Source organism: Phoxinus phoxinus (assembly GCF_949152265.1).
Source record: "Phoxinus phoxinus genome assembly, chromosome: 25".
Lineage (NCBI taxonomy): Eukaryota > Metazoa > Chordata > Actinopteri > Cypriniformes > Leuciscidae > Phoxinus > Phoxinus phoxinus.
In genome coordinates, this window is record NC_136900.1 from 10,731,077 (window position 1) to 10,749,657 (window position 18,581).

At 36.2% G+C, this 18,581-nt stretch overlaps 1 protein-coding gene across 13 annotated transcripts in view; it reads left to right on the forward strand.

The window, feature by feature from the left end:
* Positions 1-18,581, forward strand: part of lingo1a (leucine rich repeat and Ig domain containing 1a) — a 163,732-nt gene that overhangs the window by 81,456 nt on the left and 63,695 nt on the right. The window contains exon 10 of one of the 13 annotated variants that reach the window (XR_013796444.1): positions 2,132-3,679. The exons of the other annotated variants lie outside the window; for them this stretch is intronic. The gene's annotated coding sequence lies outside the window, so the exon portion shown is untranslated. Of the gene's footprint in view, positions 1-2,131; positions 3,680-18,581 lie in introns of those variants that run through there. 13 annotated transcript variants of the gene reach the window in all.

Consider the following 18,581-nt stretch of genomic DNA (forward strand, 5'->3'; position numbering starts at 1 on the left):
ATGCCCGATTATGGTGGGCGATGTCACATGATCACAAACACACTGCAAAAAAGGATGTTCTTCCCCAGTATTTCTTAAATTCTTAAATCGAGATACATTTACTTGAGAAGCAAATTACTTCTATTCTAAAAATAAATAAATCAAAATGAGTTAAGAATCTCATAGTGGGGTAAGATAAATTAAAACTTAATATAAAGGGAAAACATGTTTATTTTTCATATTCCACTGGCATATTCCATATTCCACTTGTTTAAAGCTAAAACTCACTTCATTTTTCAGGAAATGAGACTTAATATCTCATGCCATTTAGCATCTCAAGTAAATGTATCTTGATTTTACAATGTTTTGTCGGTGCAGGAGCGTTCCCTGCCTTCTGTTCTCTTAGATACTCTATCTAATCACATCTGCCACTGTGAAGTTAATTCATTTATGAAATATTACCTCGCGGTCAGAGTTAGTTGAGTGAAATCACGATACGTCCGGATTCCCAGCGTTCTCAGAGACTGTGTTAGTGACTGATGAGTCTCACTTCTCTGAGACATACACATATCCTCTCAGTTCTTGCTTTTGTTGTGAGCTCATGGTGCTGGGAGTTTGATGACTTTGGGGGAAGCTCTGCTAGCTAGTGCTAATGGTGCTAAACTCATTAAAGGCTCATTATGTACTTTTAGGACATCTGTACATTGATTCATTTGGCTATTTTTGTTTTCATTTACCACATCGGGTGTTGTATGCAGCATCCTAATATGAGTCTGAGTATTATTTTCTTCCATTTTCTCTGTCTGAATTAATATGGGATTTCAGTCTAATGTAAGAGAGAAAGAGCTAAAACTCTTTACAATTCAACATAATCAGTCATTTCGTGACCTGAAAGAAATAAGAGTTAACCAATAAAGTGGCTGAAAAAAGAGTGGCTGATTATGAAAGCAATGGAAAATACCGAACAAAATCATAAACGCAACACTTTTGTTTTTGCCCCCATTTTTCATGAGCTGAACTCAAAGATCTATGACTTTTTCTATGTACACAAAAGGCCTATTTCTCTCAAATATTGTTCATAAATCTGTCTAAATCTGTGTTAGTGAGCACTTCTCCTTTGCCAGATGATCCATCCACCTCACAGGTGTGGCATATCAAGATGCTGATTAGACAGCATGATTATTGCACAGGTGTGCCCTAGGCTGGCCACAATAAAAGACCACTCTAAAATGTGCAGTTTTACCGTATCGGGGGGTCCGGAAAAAAAACTGGTGTGACCACCATTTGCCTCACAACACATTTCATTTGCATAGAGTTGATCAGGTTGTTGATTGTGGCCTGTGGAATGTTGGCCTTTTAATAATTTAATTAAATATATATATATATATATATATATATATATATATATATATTTTTTACTATATACAATTTTTATATTACATTTATTTTTTATAGTTTAGTTTTTCATAATTTAAATGCTTATTTTGTTTAATTTCTATTTTAATTATTTAAAAAAACTTATTTTTGTAATTTTAATAATTTTGTTTACCTTTTATTTTATTTTTAAATATGTAATATATTTTAATGTAATTAATTTTTTGTAATTTAACGTCTAATTTGATTTATTTTATATACTTTTTCTTAATTTTTTCATTATTTTAATTTTTTATGTTTAAAGCATTGTGGTTCGTGTCATGGCATCAGTGTTGATGTTGAAGACAGGCATATACAGTATCGAGTCGCGTGTGCAGTGGAGCGCGCGTTCAGAATTTTAAAGTGCCGTATCAAGTACTTGGATTATAGTGGTGGAGCGAAATTTCCCAATAGTCTGGGAATTCTTGCATGCGAAATGGATTCAGTGGCAATTTTGTGATTTGCATAATTTCTCTTGACTATTTGTGCCGTTTCTTTGGTTAAAAGCCTTTTCTGTTTGCAGGACCATAGCCACCATACAGCACATCTCTCTCAATAACGCATATTAATCATTTCAAATCGGGGATGAGATTAGTGGTTGGTTTTCAGTCTTGGTGCAATCCCATTTCCCATTTTTTGGGGTGCAAAGCATCATGTGTTGTGTAGATGAATTCTGTAGCTGTGAAAATGAATGGCTCTGCTCTCACATGTTCTCATTGTCAGTTTTATGCACTTTCAGTAAAGATGGATGAGGTTTTGATTTACCCTGAGGATCTGTTCATTCACGAGGCCTTGCTCTTGATGAACTGAAGAAGCTCCAGGTGGACATCAGCTCTCCACAGAAAGCATGCCTTGCAGCCTCTGGCAGCTTCATAGTGGAAGACTAATCTCTCTTTTGGCAAAGAAAAGCGACTTCCCGGGGGAACTTGAAGCGGATTTTTACAGGAACTCATTGTTGAAGATGTTTAAAGCACATTCACCAGCCAACAATGTCTTACGCGTGACCTTCCGCCTGTAGCACACCGGTTCACACAGGGATCTATCAAACATCCGTAACGGAGAATGTGTGTTTTCAGGTACGCACAGGAAGTGAAATGTGTACGTCAAGCTCCGGGCCATCACTCTGCCTCCAACCCAACATAAAGATCAGGGTGGATTATCACGTAGGAAACAGCAAAAGAGAAAGACGGAGAGAGCGTGACCTTATATTCCCCGATCCATCTGTGTCATGTTCGATGTTCTGTGCTCTCCTCAGAGCAGATCTGATTGTTCTGGATGGTGTTGCTTTGGGTTGATAACCGTCAAACCCCTGACAGATAGAATCCATCTCTCGTACATCTGTTCTTTTTAACGCGTTTAATGAAAACGGAAAAGTCTGTTCGCCGCCTTTTATCAAAGACAAATTGCTCTCATCTTGAGCGTTTCCTGATCAGAATTCCGTGCCAGACTCTGACATTTAATTTGCAGCTAAATTGGGGTGAGAACGGTGTGTGAATGAACGGCCGATTCTCTGATCCAGAGGCGTGCGGATAGAGGACTGCTGTTATTCATGTCGGAGAGGACAATGACAGCAGTCACAATAAAAGCTTTTAAAGGAGACCGAGGACATTGTGTGTAGTCAGAAAGGGGTTTTATAGAGTTCAACAAGGATGAGTCATTAAATGATGCACTAAAAAAAGCATTTTCTTAATCGGGATTTTCATTGTGCTTTCTAGTGACATATCCTAAAAATTAGACATTCGTTAAAAAAGCATAATTGCATGAAATATTGAAGGAAATGTTTAAATAAAACACAAATATTATTATTAATATGTCTGTGGAACACCAATGGAAATTTTGGGTTCCACTTTATAGTCCACTTTAAACATTCAACTACTAACTATAAGTAACTTTGCAACTACATGTCTTCTAACTCTCATTAGAGTATTACCGGTAGTAGAGTGTAAGGTTATGGTTAGGTGATAGGGTTCGGGTTAGGCGAATAATTTGACTTATAGTTGCCAAGTTTACTTATATTCAGTGGAATATCTGTTAGGGGAGCGTCAGAATAAAGTGATAGCAAATATTAAACAGAGTCTACTAATACTCGAATGAGAGTTAGTTGATATGTAGTTGCAAAGTTCCTTATAGTTAGTATAATGGCTAATGTGGACTATCGAAATAAAGTGTTACCAAATTTTGATATATTATTTTTTTACATGCTGTCCAATAAATGTGGACTGTCACTTTTAAGCTTCGAAAAATGATTGTAAGAAGTGATATATATGACTTGCGCAGTATAAAATAATTAAATTTAGGTGAACTGTTTCTTTAAGACTCGTTTGGTTTGTAGCCAATATATCTTTGTAAATTAGTTTATCATTTTATAAATGTATATATATATATATATATATATTATAACTTACAACTAAACAAAATCATCTGTAATTTACTAGAGGTTCTGACAAAATGTTAATTGCTGCTGTCTATTAAAAAAACGTAATTAATTTGAATGAATATTTTTTTTAAATCGGTTTGAATGAATTATTCAATGACTCACTATAAATACTTCACTTGTTTCATTACTGGATCAATCTGCGTTTTCGAACGAATCTCTTGAATGAATGATTCAATTACATAATTTTTGTCGATGGCAACTTGTCGCCACCTACTGGTTTAACGATATAATCGATAGAAGCGCCAAGTTACTTTCAAAAGGTGATTTGCTTTATTTCGAACGCTACCATAGATATCAGTGTTTATATCCAAACTATACACTTTTATTCCAGTACTTGTGATCATTTTAATATTTGAAATGATAATTACAATGTGTGTGGTTGAACATATGAATGTTTGAATGTTCCAACTTCCAATGTTTTTTTGTCAAAGGTTTAATCATAGTTGAATCTCGTTGTCATTTAGGAATAAGATTGTGTGTGTGGTTGAGATTGCAATCTTTTACCATTATTTTTGCAGCTCTATTATAAGACAAGACAAAACTACCCATTAGGAAACATATTTTTAGCATTGTGACGCAAAACACACTACCTGAACGACTGTCTTTCTGAAACTAAAGTAATTTGGTTCGTTGTAATTGCCTTGCGTTAACGCACAATTACATTTCACTACTAATGCACAATATTATTACTAATGCACTCGTGGAATCATATAAACAAGACTATCTGTAAACACATCTTGTCATTAAAATTTCCCCGCTCCATTTTCTCTGTCAGAATTAATATGGGATTTCAATCTAATGTCAGATAGGAAGAGACAGGCAAATTCAACATAATCAGTCATTTAATGACTGAGAGAAACAAATGAGTACACAAATAAATGAGTGGCTGATTATCAAAGCAACGGGAATAGTTTAATTCAACACGAAATCAAAATTGACCCTATTTACTTACTTAAATACATATTTTGTCTTTCCATAAATTGCTTTCCTTTGAAATGACTTTACTTTTAGCTTCACGTCACCAAGTTCTGACCCAAATTGTCATGATCCAATCAATTCCCAATGGAAAAATTCAACCTACATTCCCATCGAAGATCCTGATTCATTCATAAACTCATTGCGGAGTTCAACTGTTTCTTTAAATGTTGTTTTATAAGCCGCATTGAGAAAATCAGTGACCAGGTTTTTCAGCGTCTCCTTTTGTTTTTCAGCTGGTGTTTTGATGGCGTTTTGCATGAAGCTCTACAAAAGCGAGCGCATCCTTGGGTGAACGCACCTTTGAAATCTCTGCCGTCAGAGCTGATTGCTTTTGAAGTGCTTTGGTAATGAAATGGTCGTGGAGATTCTCGTACGAGTAAGAAATGCTGTCGCACGTCTCCCTGTCTCACCTCCAGCCCCCTGCAATCAGAGAGCGGTGATTGAATTCTGCTTATTAACAGCCTGAGCAAAGACAGACGCCGTTCCAAATCCTAGTGAGCTGCCTATCTAGATGGGGTTTTTAGACAACACGGGCTCAATCCCGACACAAAGGCTGTTATCCTGTTTTATGAAATGCCTTGATTGAGTTGCGTGGAGGTCGCACAAGTAATGCTTGCGGTACACTGATATATATCGGCCATGTTGAATCATTTTTATACATTTTGAGATTATTGGCATCTTGAACCGTCATGCCCCGCTCTTGGTTTTTGAACCAAGTGGATCTTAGATGCAATTTAAAGAATTTTGGATTCTGTTAAAAATGCTGTGCCTATAAATATAAAATGTCTCTTTAAAAACGTTATACCATATTATCTGTTTTATTTTTTTTACTCCGAGATGGACAGGACTTTTACAAAACTGATTTTTACTATACAACTAAAATGGTTGCCAAATTCAGTTGCAATTTAGCATTTTTATATATATATATATATTTAATTGCATGATTGGACAGGATTTGATTATAAACAAAAAACATACTTCACAAAATATCTCGGTAGACATAGGAACTTTCCAATGGATAAATATTGTGTTTTCACCAGGGTTATTGTAGTTAACTAAAACAATAATAAAAAAATAATAAAAATTTTCAGAACATTAAACTTTAACTGAAATATATATATTTATATACATATATACATATATGTATGTATATGTATAATGTACATTATTACAACAAATTTAACTAAAATTAAAATAAAAACACAAAATATAAAAATAAAAAGGAATTAACTAATCATAATTTAAATAATTCTATTAAACTAATAATAACTAAAGTAATAAACTTACTCATTTTAATTTAATTAAATAAATAACATTGTTTATCACATGATTTTTAAGTAATTTTTGTGTAAAATACATATAATTGTGTAATATACATACAAGTTTCAGGCTCTCTGCTACCGCCATCATAGAGTATGTTGCAAAACTCACATCAGATAGCTGTTAAATAAGGCAATCCCAGAATGCATTGCAAGGACAATCAATCGGATGAGGGTTGAAATGTTGCTTACAAATATAATCGTATTTTATATGTACCTTAAAGACAATTATATTTTAAACTGAGCTTAGTATTATCAATATTTATTTTATGAACGTTTCCGCTTTGTATTTGGTTCAGCATTGATTTGCCTTGGAGGAGCACCGGGCGTCATCCAGGAGCAATGAGCTCCACCAGCCTCCTGTAACGCTCTATTAACTTGCGTCAAACTGTACTAACATTACAGTGGGAGTATCTGCTGAGTATGAACTATTCAGGGTTACATTACAAATCACCTCTCAGTCTGATATATGTCTCAACTAAACCTTCCATCTGGAAAAAATCACCCTCCATTAATCAGCGCTGAGCTCACGGTTCAAGAGCAATTTTCCAACTCAATGTTAATTAAATAGAGTATCTCGTCGCAGGTTAAAATCCCCGACATCTGTTCACGACAGTAATTTCATAAATTAATATATATAAAAAAAAAAAGACCTTTCGAATATTAATGGTAACCTAAAAGGGCAAAAAGCCCCATAAACCGTCTGTGACATAATCCTTAACAACCTCAGTATGACCTCACACGTTACACATCCCGAAAGCAAAATCTGCTTAAATATACAAAAGCTACATGAGCGTGAAATCATCACACGTGTTTTATTTAAACATTAGATGTACTGACACAACCCTTCTGTTGTCTTTAGGCCACTTCTGACTGAAGAATACACTATAAATACTGTAGTTTTTGTACACCAATTATTATTTGTTAATGAGATCATGGTTGCAACATCCAATGAGATTCAGTTTTTCAGTTTTCAGGGATGTTGCCCGTCCTGATGAGCAACTGTACAATGATAAGTGGAGATTGCATTGGATTTCATTTACATTTCTTAAAGGTACAGTAGCAGACAGTTTACTATTCAACTAATAATTGGTCATGGTGCAAAGGACCCTAGGTTGAAATTACTCCGTATCATCCCTTTAACTACATAGCAAAGACTTTAGATATACAAAGACGGTGCACATATATTACTATGAATGGAAGAAAGTGCAACTCGCAATATGGCGGAATAAGTCCCGCCTTCTAAATAAAAGAGACAATCTCCAATTGGCGAAGTCCTTGCATCATTGCAGCCGCTTTTAGAAGCAATAGAAACAGTCTGTGTTCTGAGACACCCATTGGCTTTTATTTGAGCATTTAGAAACAAAACTTATGAGACAGTCGTTGTCAGATTTCATTAGTGACTTCAAATATGAAATTGAATCGTAAGCTCTGTGAACAGCTTCGGAGAATTTTATGTTTCCCTATTCAAAGAGATGGGAGCTGTACTTGCATGAGGGAAAGCTGCCCGGGAGGTGTTTCAAAGTTGGCCGGAGAGTGAGATGACTTGCCTGAAAGAGACTTTAGTCTAAGAGAGGGTGGAAAAAATTTGAGGGTTGTTTGGTATAAGAAATTGAATGTGATCTGTAGACTTAATTTAAAACAGAAGTTCAACAAAAGTGTAGAAAACAACCCTTTTTTTATTCATTCAGTTGTAATTTGCCCAGTTGTTCCTCAGTGATTATATAGGAATAATCCGTAGTGCAGTGGTTGTGATGCTCGACGGAGTCAGCGTGTCAAATACAGACACCAGTTCAAACTCTGTCTGAGAGCTAATTAGTCACACTTCATTATGAGTCTGACTGAAGGTGATTGTAATAATTACATTGAGGTTTCCCTGTTTATTCGGTCACATAAACCTTTGGCGGTGGCTTCTCCAGAAGAATAAAAACCAAAGGTCATTGTTGCTTTTCTGCACAATAATAAAGGCGATCTGAGAAATCTCTTGAGGTAATGGGCCAGAACCGTGTAAACAGCAGAATGTGCGTCATTAACACCAGAAACCAGAGCGGCCACCTCATGTCATTACAGACTGCTTCACCAAACAGCTGCAGCACATTATGGGATATCTGAAGCCCAACGGGGATGACAGAAGAAACCCCTTAAGCCTGGTGCACACTGTGGGATTTCTGTTTTTCTGATCTTCTCATGTTATACACTTTTGGAAGAAATTGTTCTATATTGAACCTTAAGGGCTGGTTGACACAGAACATGTTGTTTTTTTATTCCACTGCATTACTTTTCCATTGTTTTCTATGTAAACACGTGCTAGACGGAGATGTTTGACCGTTGCGCTCACGTCTCGCATCTTTTACATCATCTCAATCGTTGTGAATGGCCCCTAAGGATTCTGTCAGGCGCTTCATATATATATAATTTTAGGGGTTCCCATCAAGGGGTCATATTAAGGATTTAGTTTTAATAAATTATTTTTGTTATAATAATAAAATAAAAATGAATTAATACGATAAAATCAATGGCATAGTTCCCAGCCAACATTTCATATAGGTATGAACTGGGCTGAAATATGTCCATATTTTTCCCAAACTGCCCATATGGATTTCATATAGGATTTCATTTGCCACTATAGTGGGACCCAAATGGGCAACATGCGCAAGACCCATCTCGGCCCAGCTTTACTGTTCATATCACTGTGTTTGAGGAATATCCGGAGCTGAAATTCAGATATGTAATGGTTTCCAACACACACTGTAAGCGGTAGACCAATCACAAGAGACTGGGCCATCTGACCAATCAGAGCAGAGTAGGCTCTCAGAAAGGAGGGGATTAGTGAGACCGAACCGTATATCGAACCGTTTCAGTCAAGTAAGAAAGAAGAGTATTATGGCACTTTAAGACAAAATTGTATGAATTAAACAGCTCGTAAATATACTTTATAACCCGTTAAACTAGAGTATTATGCAATTATTTAATACATTTATGCTTATATAGGGTATTTTTCCATAAAGGCCTCTTTAAAATTTAGCCAAGAACCCTAGGGTTTTATATAGAACCCCATTAAACCTTTTTTTGTTAAGAGTGTATGGTGAGATTTTGGGGACATCCAAGATTGTGCAACATCTTTTAAATCAAGCTTTATGATATGTTAGCCATGTTTTGCACAGAAAAGGGGGGAAAAGCAGCATCTGGAGTCTTTCGTGGCTGGGTGAACCAGTGAATCAGTGGAAATCGCCCATTTTTCAGAGTCTGAAATTAATTTAAAGGTGGATTATTTGGATGTTGGTGGACATGTCGCACTCTTAAGTAAATCTTATGATCTTGTGACTCCCAAAATTAGTCTTAAAACATGTCAGGACTTGTTTGATTCTTGGGCAATCGGTCACATTTTAATGTGTGTTTGAATCTTTAGATGGATGTGATTTTTGGCTGTGAATTTAGTTTCACATATAGTTTGTAACTTTCATTTAATTCAAAATCAGAGAGTGCTTTTCTGAATATCAGTGTTTATTTTTTATACAACAGTACATTACTAAAGAAGTTGATTAATTAACATTTGAATCATGGTATGTTTGGTTTTCCTCCAGTCATGAACTGGAACAGCGTATATGAGTGTGATAAACAAAGATTTCTAATAAAAGAAACCTGATATGAAAATCAGCCACATTATTGTGTTAATAAATATCCCTGGTCTTTTGTGCATGAATGATCCATTAGTACTTTATGCTAAAGAAAAATGTTTTTCATAATCAAAATGTAATAACTTTCTCCACCTCTGAAATGACTTTTGCTAATAATACCATAGTCAGTTTATTAGATGATAATAACATCATGTTGTCTTTTTAAAGAATGTAGTTCCAAGGCTAATTACTATTCATTTATTATTAAAGGAGAGTCCGTGATTGGTCGATGTAAGTCAGATCTTCCGCCGTCCGTCTCTCATAATGTCCTGCAGAGATTTAATTTCCTCTGTTTTCTCCCATGACCTAAAATCTCTTATTGGAAAAGAAGCAGGACTTTGGAAACTTGACTGAATCGAGGAGAAACGCGCAACTTCAATTTCCTCCGATCTGCATGTGTCTTTCTCATGTCTCTGTGTGTGTCGTCGTACAGCTCTTCTGGTCTCATCAGGGCGTGTGTGTTTGGCTCTGAAGGTCTGCTGGGATGTTGACAGCTCTCTTCAGGTCGACTCTGTGTTGCGTAAACAGAGATTAGTGACCATACTGGCTCTTAATTAAAGTCAGAAAGCTGCCAGGGGACAGAGCAGGCCATCAAATATTAATGTAGACAGTCCCCGCAGCGGGCCGGCCCTGCACTCAGGGGGTTCCAGCGGGTGTGTTTCACCGTGATGTGCCGTCGCACACGCTCCCGAGGGATCGCTGAGTGTCATGACAGATCAAATGATGCAATGGAACTGAAGGGAGCGCGAGACGCCAGTGAAACATTCAGATGACGGCCCGTGAATGTCTTTCTTCAGGCCCGTAACGAGTCTATGTTTCATTCTGAGGGATCGCGTCCACGTCTGACTGAGGTCTCAATGCCATTGGCTTCGTGCCTGTCTCTAGCGTATCTGATCTAGTGGACTCTTAAGAACGACAATGTGGATTTAGGCTTGACATTTTAAGTTTATGTCGTAGGCTTTAGACTTTAGGGTTAAGGAGCTAAGAGTTTAGGATTAGATTTAGTCCTTAAGGTTTAGGTGGTAGACTTTATAGTTTGGGATTTACATTTTGCCTTTTGGTAGATGCTTTTATCGAAAGTGGTTGAAAATGACACATCGCAAGCAATATCTCATACAAGAGCCAACAATACCACAATTTTAGGTTGCGTTTTAGAGTCTAAGGTTAGGTTAAACAAAAAATTAAATTAATTTAATGTTAACTTAACCTCAACGATTGTAGACTTTGGAGTTAAAGGTTTGGGATTGAAGTTTAGAGCTAAGAGATTAAATTAGTTTTAGATTTAAAGGGTTATGTTCAAGTGTTAGGATTTAAATATTGTGTTTAGGACTTAAAGGCCTGGTTTCAAAGACAAGACTTAGATGAAACCAGGATTATGCCATTTAAGTAGATTTTTTAAACGTGCCATAGAAAATGATCAATGATCTCTTTGATCATGAAACAATTATGGTTTTAGTTGGAGTCAGGATATTAATTTAGATTTACAGTAAGTGATTAGATTTGGTCTTCAAGGTTTAGGATTGAGGTTTAGAGTTAAGACATTCATTTAGTTTTAGTTTAAAACTTAAACTAAGTTACTATTGGTTTGTGTTCCAAGTTTTAGGATTTAAATGTTGTTTTTTAGGATTAAGGGGCTGATTACATGACACCGTTTTCAACTAAAAACGTAAAACTTTTTATAAAAGCATATCGTTGTCGTGTAAACGCACCCTTATATTAGAGTTAAAGAGTTTGAAGGATTTTTGGATTTACATGTTTATTTAGTAGATGCTTTTATCTAAAGTGACTTACAAATTAAGAACATTGCAAGCAGAGCCAACAGTACCACAATTTTAGGATTTCGTTAAAGATTATGGCTTTATGGATTTAGTCTTCGTTTATAGGCTTTGGAGTTAAGGGTTTATGCTTGCAGTTTAGATTTAAGATGTTAAGTTTTAGAATTAGCTTTAGTTTTAAGGGTTTATGTTGAAGGCTTTGGAGTTTCAGTTTTAGGATGCTGAAGTTTAGAGTTAAGGATTAAGGGTTTAAAATTAAGTAGCTATGGGTTTAGGATTAGATTTTGTCTTCGGGATTTAGGTTGTACGCCTTAAATGTTGTACAGGTGTAGGATGTAGGTTTAATTCTTATGGCGGTTAAACCTTCAGAGGATTTAGATTTAGGTTGTAGTGCCGGTATACATTTTTTGAGAGGTTTGGGGTATCCTTTAATATTTTGTCATGACATTTTATTAATTGGACTTTTTTTCTCATTGACCAAAATTACTCTAAATATATGAGTATATACTCATATATGTGTATAACTATATATGTGTAGTTTATTTTCTTGTCTCATATTTTCATCAATGGTATTTTTAATTAAAATCATTTATTTATCACAGTGATGCACATTTTTCATCTTGCCTTTGTTATAATTGACAAAAATTATATGATTAACACTAGTTTCGAGAACTGGCAAACAATTACTTCATTATTTCAACAGTGTTCACACGTTTATATCATCTCTGAGAGGAATTCGCAGATTTTCTTGCTGTCAGGAATGATGAGGCTTCTATTAATTATGACGCATTAAAGGTGAAGTTAAGGTGCCGGAAGCATTGTCAACAACTGTTATCATTAGCGCCGTGATTGGTGGAATTAAATGAGCTCCGTTAGGCACAGATGTGGAGCCGTTGCTGTTGGTGCGCTGTGTCTTTAAGAGGGGGCGTCGAAGCTGAAAGGGTGGGAGTAGATTTGTTAGTTTGGTGATTAATACCAAGCCCATCTGAATAGAAAGCTCAGAGTGTGGGCACCACGTGTAATTGGTGTGTATGAGACACGACCTCACAGGAAAGAGCAAGACTTAAGTCTTCTTACACCACACACATCCTCATGCTTCCACCGGAACGATCTTCTGTCCTTCCTTTCCTACATCTCTGATGTCATCCAGCTGTTTGTGTATTATAGAGGTTGAAAGCATTAACAATTTACGAGGATTGCTTTAGTGCGCCACGGTGTTGTGGCTCTCAAGGTTGTTGAATACGGCGATAATGATCTTGTTCTACATTGATCCGCTGCAATCATCCGCGAGTTTATATGGTTTTCTTCATCCTGTGTGTCCAGCACATGAATGTCAATAGAATTAGAGCGGATGTATCTGGTAAAGTGCATCCCCGGATCATGAGGCCGAGTGGTTTGTACTGGTTCCTCATGCCCAGTTGAGTGATCAATCCTTTCTGACACACCCTGATGTTCTCTGCAGCTTCACTGCTGGGCAGAAGATCCTCAAATGTTCAGCTACTTTTTATTTCCGTAGCTCTCCTTTGTTTCTTCTTTAAAATTTCAGGTCCTCTCTGTTTGTTTGCAAAAATTAAATATGATATTACTAGTGCTGTTGAATCGATGAATCGCATCTAAATGAAGTGTGTGTGTGTGTGTGTGTGTGTGTGTGAGTGTGTGTGTGTGTGTGTGTGTGTACACAAGGTAGCATATGTTGCAAAGGTGTTGCTATTTCATTGAAAGATGCTATAAGGTTGCTAATGTGTTCTGGGTGGTTACCAAGGCATTGCTATGGCATTGCTATTCTTTTGCTAAAATGTTCTGAATGGTTTTTGTACTGGTATACAGTTACCAAGGTGGGTGGTTGCCATGGTGTTACTATTCCATTGCTAAAGTGTTTTGAATCTTTGATATATGGTTGCTAAGGTGCTCTGAGTGGTTGCCAGGATGTTACTGTTTCACTGATAATGTTCTGACTGAGTGGTTGTAAGTATGTTTCTCTACAGTTGCTAAGGTGCTCTGAGTGGTTGCTAGGGTGTTACTAATCCATTGTTAAGTGTTCTGAGTGGTTGCTAGGGTGTTGCTATTCCATTGTGTTCTGAGTGGTTGCTAGCTTGCTTCTCTACAGTTGTTAAGGTGCTCTGAGTGGTTGCTAGGGTGCTATGATTCTATTGCTAAATTGTTCTGAGGGGTTATTAGTGTGCTTCTCTACAGTTGCTACGGTACTCTAAGTGGTTGCTAGGTGCTACAATTCTATTGCTTAAGTGTTCTGAGGGGTTGTTAGTTTGCTTCTCTACAGTTGCTACGGTACTCTTAGTGGTTGCTAGGGTGCTACAATTTCATTGTTAAGGTTTTCTGAGGGGTTGTTAGTGTGCTTCTCTACAGTTGCTACGGTACTCTAACTGGTTGCTAGGGTGCTACAATTCCATTGTTAAGGTGTTCTGAGGGGTTGTTAGTGTGCTTCTCTACAGTTGCTAAGGTAATCTAAGTGGTTGCTAGGGTGCTACAATTCCATTGTTAAGGTGTTCTGAGTGGTTTTTAGTGTGCTTCTCTCTACATTTGCTAAGATGCTCTGAGTGGTTGCTAGCACGCTACAATTATGTTGCTAAAGTGCTGCTGTGGTTGCTAGGGTGTTACTTGCCATCTCTATCATAGGCTAAACTTTTTTTTTTATTCTCGGTCAGACAAAAATGTTAAATGTGTTCGCTTAGGAAAGTCATAGCACACTACAAGCCAAACAAACAGAGATATCATTCATGTCTGAGGCACAAACAGCCAGCGAGCAAAGTTTTGAATAATTTACCAATAATTTGATCTTGGAAGAATTCGATGAGAAATGTTCATATTAAAATCATTGACTTTCAATTGCAGACATCAGTATCTTGGCAAAGCTGAAGGAGACATCCGAGAACACTAGAAGAATAATCAGGAAACTTGAGCCTCCATTTGCACTCCATTTAATGTCATCGCTCTCTAGGAGAAACAATTGAGATATTAAAGACGTATCATTTGGGATTTGTCTTGCCTATGAGCAAGATTCGATCACAGTGGATTATGCATAAAATTAAGTGCTTTTGGTCAACATATACAATATGATAGTCTCATTTCCTTCTCATCCCTCTCTCTGATCCGCTGCACTCTTTACGCCTAGTGAGAGTTTAATTCCGATCTGAGGAGCAGATCAGTTAGTGATCCTAGAGCTGAGAGATATAAATTCATTTCCCATGTACCCCCCTCATGTTCTCCCCTGGTTTCCACGGCAACAGCAGAGAGACGGAGGGCAGTCTATTGGCTGTAAAATCTCACAGTGCGCTAATGAAAATGCTCCAGGAAGTACACACACATATGCTCATTGACAAATTTATATGTGAAATTGCTTTTTAGGAAGAAAAATAAATGGCTCTCACAAGTACGTGTTATGTATATACAATGGCTTTCTTTAAAGTGCCTATGAGTAATATGTAAATACCATAGTATATATCAAAGTAGCATCACTGCACTATAATACTGCATTGTGCTTTTTGCGAGGCCAGAAACATGTCCCGAGATGAGACGAGGTGAGAGGAAATGAGACGAAACGAGAGATTTGGCTCTTCTGATGGTGGGAAATGTTTTTCAGCTGTCTTGATGGCAGAGCTTGAAATGTTTACCTGACAGCAGAGCTGTTTACACCACAAACAGAAGACATTTTAGACACCAGGCAGGCATTTCTTGCTTACATGCGTCTGCGGAGTCATATAGAAGACGCTGGTTTAAAATGGTGGCTTCCATACAGAGAGAAACATGAAATATTGAGATAAATATAAACCTCTAGAGCGTGAACACACAACAGCATGTCTACCTTCAAAACAATGGGCTCTAAGGAATATAAAGTGATTTTTATGGGCTGCACTGCCTGCTGGGTAAACATTCTGTCTCCTTAACACGTTCAAACCCCAATAATGGAGCAAAAGAAGTATGTTGGGGACAGACGATATGTTAACATCAATGTGAAATCAAAACTGGTCCCATTTACTTTAATGTACATCACTGGTGCGTGTTTATCCAGAGGAAAGAATGTTTATCTTTGTCATTTTTTATTCATCAGAATGTAATAACTTGCTCATCCTCTGAAACTTATCGGATGATGTCACAAAGTCCTTATTTCAAACCAAGATTTTACATTTTACATGCAATCAAATATAATCTGTGAATTTTGTATATTTTCTAAGAATTTTAACTATACTTGATTGATTATATTTACAGTTAAAATCTTAATTATTTTAATGAAATATGGTTAAAAAAAATTAGAAAATATGAATATGAATTTTTGTTGAATTCTGTATATTTTCCAAGAATGTGAAACCTATTCATACTTGACTTTTTACATTTAAGGTCTAATTATCTTGAAATATGTAGGTTTTATAAATATTTTATTCCAAAGTAAGTATGATTAAGTCAATTTTTGTTGAATTCTGACTATTTTACAATAATTCAAGTGATAAAAATATACACTTTATTGATTGTGTTCAAAGTCCAATTCTGTTGAAACCTATTGATGTTAAAATAATTTAAACGATATATGATCAGTGAAATATGATTAAGTCAATTTCTGTTGAATTCTATAATGTTAATTATACTTACTGATTATATTTGAAGTCTAATTCTGTTAAAATCTCTGAGGTTCACAATAATTTGAATGAAATATGATCAATTAAGTATATTCAGGCCCCTTTTTTGTTGAGTTATCATATTTGTAAAGCATTTTATTCATACGTATTGATTATTTTTAAAGTCTAAATCTTATGAAATATGTAGGTTTTATAATCATTTTAATTACTGACTGTTTTCCAAGAGTTATAATTATATTTAATTGTTTTGAAGTCTAATTATGTTGAAATCTTTAGATTTTTGAATTAAATATGATCAATTAAGTATGACTAAGTCAATTCCTGTGGAATTCAGTTATACTTATTGATTATATGTAAGTGTAATTAATAATAATTTTAATTACTGACTATTTTCCAAGATTTATAATTATATTTAATTGTTTTGAAGTGTAATTACATTGAAAGGATTTATATGATAATTTGAATGAAATATGATCAATTAAGTATGAGTAGACCCATTTTTGTCGAGTTCTTCTAATTTCTAAGAATTTTAATTATACTTATTGATTATATTTAGTGTTGAAATCTGCAGGGCTTATAATACGTTTAATTGAATCTGATCAATGGAGTATGAACGGGTCTAATTCTGTTGGTTTAGTGATAACTCGGTGAAGAAGTGAGGCCGTTTGCTGAGCGTGGAGCCGATGATTTCTTCAGACGCTCCTGACAGCATTAGAGAGCAGAGCAGCGCAGCAGAAAAATCAATAGCAGCCTGGATAATTGATGCTCAGAGTGTGTATGAAGGTCAAACACGACTGCTGACTTCATGATGCGCAGATTACACTCCGCTGTCTGATATACTGGGATTTGCTGATCAGAATAAACAAAAACTCCTGCGCATTTCGAAAAAAGGGAACGCGTGTACAAGACACGTACGCTGATGGTCTTTTTAAAGCAGTGTTCCTCCATCACTCGCTGATGTATTAACATAACTGACCTTGGCCCGTGAAATCTAATTTTGGATATCAGGCTTATGGAAATGACCAGGATCTGTGGCGTTCGGTCCTGAGAGCTTTCCGTGGCCTGGGGGCTTGATTTAGATCCACCCACCACATTTAGAGGCCAGAAAATGAATGATGGATGTGATTATTTTACACAAACGCACTTGATACATACTTGACCTCCGCTGATTCAACTGGGACGAATTATTTTGAGGACAGAAATGATGTTTAGTCCATAAATAGAGCTCTGCCGTTGGAAATTCGCTGCTCGTTTTCCGTTTGCGGGGAAAGGAAAAAACACGCTCCTCTGTTGACGAACAGGTTCTGTTTGCTGTAATTAAGGAAGATAATGTTCCATCAGGGGAATTCATTACAGATAACATCTTGTTCAGTGTTATTGATGCTCAGAAAGGCTCAAATAAATTCGACTGTTTATCCCCGTCAGTGCTTAAAAATGACAAGCCACCACATTTCCATAATGCTATGTTGCATTATGATATTTCATGTCAGAGGCAGGCGTTTAGTCGTCCATTCTTCGTCAGCGAGTGTGACAGACGGAAGCAGGCCAACATCTAGTTGTTTTGAGGCGGATAGTGAGACACCACCTGAATGTTGTTATTTGTTCATTGTGCTGCGGTTGACAGTTCCATTGATTTTCATGTTTATTGAGTGACTGAGGTGACTGAATGAGTTAAAATGAATGCAATTAGAATTGTTATTTACTTACACTCATGTTGTTACAAACCTGTGGGGTTTTTTTTTTTCATTACACATGAAAGGAGAATTTAGAAGAATCTGTTCATGGCTGTCTAGGAGCAACACAAAATAATATTATAAAGCACCATAAAAGTAGTCTTGCTCGCTATATTTCAAGTCTTCTGATGTGATGTGATAGCTTTGTGTGATGACAGACCATCATTTAAGTTGTTATTCACTGATAATCTTCCTGCGATCAACCCATGAGTGGATCATTGAGAGAGTTGAACTCAAGAAATGTTCAGTTTGATTCATGAACGAATCATTGTTTTTTTTTTTGTGTGTGAACAGGATCAAATGATTCATTTAAAAGATTAATTTATGAATCAGACTCTCGCTACTTCTCTTTAATGAACATGCCGAGGAGAGCCGGAGCAGATTACAAGATTTTCCATGACTTAAATCTTCGTGTGATGTTGTGTACAATTTGTATAGAATACTTTTATGTAGATTATTTAGCATTGACAGCTCCGGTTCTCTTTAATTATATTAAAAAGAGTGACTCTTTCAAATATCCACCTTTTGAGTTCCAGCAAACAGGTTTGAAACAACATGAGGGTGAGTAAATGATTTTGGTGATACTTTTTTACACATGTATTTGTTTGTAATGAGCAGTTACACAGCAGAAGATCTAAATATTCTTCTGTGAAAGTGTGGTATGGTAATCAGGGCTTGACA